The sequence below is a fragment of the Triticum urartu genome, chromosome 5A (genome assembly GCF_056163025.1).
Source record: "Triticum urartu cultivar PI428250 chromosome 5A, HENAU_Tu73, whole genome shotgun sequence".
Taxonomy (NCBI): Eukaryota; Viridiplantae; Streptophyta; class Magnoliopsida; order Poales; family Poaceae; genus Triticum; species Triticum urartu.
This window is the reverse complement of record NC_141877.1, coordinates 566,397,371-566,400,015: the sequence shown is the minus strand read 5'-3', so window position 1 is coordinate 566,400,015 and position 2,645 is coordinate 566,397,371. Positions and strand designations below refer to the sequence as shown.

The following is a 2,645-nucleotide window of genomic DNA, read 5'->3' as shown; positions in this document are numbered from 1 at the left end:
ATTAAAATACATCATAAAATTTGTCCCGTTACAACGCACGGGCATGAAACCACACGGCCAGACATAGATGTAGAGAAGTACTCCTGCTAACCGAAGCCTACAGAATTTTACATAGTCCAAACCGGACTAAACTTTGCTTTTCTAATCTATAATCACACGGCAATATTGATCCCTTACCTAATTAGCCTCAAACACGTAGACTACTGGGAAAGTAATCGATCAACCGGCCACCACCGGACAAGTTCGATTATTTCCAACATGCATCCTGCGCCGCCGCATCTCCTCTAGGGTTTACACTGTCCGTCAACAACCGCCGCAATCGGCGGGGATCCTTCTTCGCGAGGGTGATGATGGACGACGACGGCAAGGAGCCGCCGCCGCCGCATGAGAAAACTTACAGTGAAGGTGACGTGGTCGACTTTTTCGAAGCCCTACGTTTTTGCCGACCTGGGCCCTCGGTGGAGCTACTGGCCGTGTACCCACACTGCTTCCCCTTCGTTGGTGACATCATCGTCGCCGACGAGGACGGCGGCCAGTACGTCTACCACTAGGAAGAAGGAGAGCCTCTTCACAACCTCGACCCCGAGGAAAATCTGGTGCTCACGGGGCCATTCCAGACCATCTCGGGATTCGGCAGCGGTGTCATGACAATCAAGATCCCTGACAAAGACAGGCCTGGCATTTACGACACCGCCGATCTATGGTTTGGCCCAAGTAACATGGAGAACGACAAGCACAAAGATCGCCTCATCACGACACGTTATAGCTGCCACCTCCTTGTGTCGTATGTGACGATGTGGGAAGGCCTGGAGGTCAATGTTCGGGTCAGCATCCGCCTCTTTGGCGGCGGCGATGATGCATCTCGCACCATGGACGTGTACGGTCAGATCACCGCGCATAACCGGGTCTTTGAGGACGACAGTGTGCTCCTCTTCTACTATGTGGAGGAGGAGAAGGTGCAGCTCACCCCCTCCGCTGGCGGCGATGGCAGTGTGCACCTGTGGCAGATGCAGCGGTATAATGTTACGGTGCCCATCAATCCACAACCATTTCTTACGATTAAGATGAGCTTGAAGGTGACAAGTCCGAGCAACGAGGGGGCTACCATCGCCTTCGAGGGTGATGTCGAGTTCCCTCTTGACATGGCCCAACGTGTTCGGGCAATCCGCACGGAGCTCGGCGAGGTTCAAGTCCGTATCTCGTACAATTGAAACATGGAGAAGTGCAAACATGAACGAAACAAGTATTTTGTGTGAGATCTCTTTGGGTTATAGTTATACTACTACGAATAACAGTAAAAATTTGTCTTCCTTCGCGAGTTGTGCTTTGTTTAGCTTCTTTCTTTATGGTTGTTGTTAACTGATGGAAGCTTTTCTAGCATGTTAAAGTTGTTATCACAATATGAAATTTTCTAATATCGCTGATTTGTTTGCCAAGAAAGAGAAAAGATCATGTGTTCCCCCTGCTCCTTAGTTCTAGAAATCCTATGATCGAAGGAGCCTCTCGTGCGCTTCATTCTCTTTGTTTGTATTGCTGAATTTTCCAAGTCTTCCAATTATTATTGGTCCAACTCTGCATTTGAGGAATCATTCGTTTTGGAGAACAACCAACTCTGCATTCAGCTAGAATACCAATCCTTTGTTCATCATCATACAGCTGTCTTGGGACATTTATCTGATGCGGTTAACACACCAAATTTTCAGCTGCCCAAATATCGGTAACACAGAAGATACTGTCATTGTTTTGCTTGACGAGTTTCAAATAAAATAAGATCAAATCTTATAGATACTGATGGCTTACAAGTGCACAGGATTTAGTTGTAGCCATTTATAAATAAGAGTACTGATCCCACAAGGAGCAAAGGAATTGGACTATTGTCCCTTGTAGAGACTTACAAAAATGTGCCTACAAGTAAATTGTAAACTCAAGGCAAAGTGAGGGCGGAAGTATAATGATTTTTAGTAGAGTGCAGATTAAAAGTAAATGACACAAAAGAATGTAAATGAGCGCAGTGGAACAAGTAAGCATCGGAACTAGCAGAGGATTAAAGCATTCGGGAGTCCGGAATTCCCATTGGTATGTGTCTATCGCAACATATGTCGTAGCATAGTCATAGCTGGACACTTGAGTCACACTGATGTTTGTGATTGGACATATCTGAGTATAGAATATGCTTCTACTCAAGGTAGACTTTGTACCACACACGCCATTACCATAGTTTCCCCGCGTCGGTTGTCAGTACGGTAATTAAGGGTTTCTCCATGGATGCGGACTCGCTAAGTGTTATATGTTATTCCCCTATCAATTGCAAAGGCGCAGAACTGAGGATTTTATTGTCACCTCGAATTACCTCAACATCTTAACCTTTACAACAACAACAATATGTGTCATGGCCTTACGCACAAATGTTTAGTGGGGCCCCTTCACAACATTCATGAAGGATATTAAACCAAACATTCAACAGAGAAACTCATATCCTTATTAACATTTCATCCCCTATATATGCCAAGGTTCATCCATATCCCTGGGAACAAGGGGGTCTATTCGCACATGGATACAGTGAAAATCGTATGAATAGTGGTCATAAACATCAATGGGACAAATGAGTAATACATGTTGCGGGTGTCTAAGAACCTGACATTGGG

General features: G+C 45.6%; 1 pseudogene; it reads left to right on the top strand.

Annotated features, from left to right (window-relative positions):
• Nucleotides 1-350: 350 nt before the first annotated feature.
• LOC147972912 (uncharacterized) lies at nt 351-1,211 on the top strand (annotated as a pseudogene).
• Nucleotides 1,212-2,645: the final 1,434 nt, after the last annotated feature.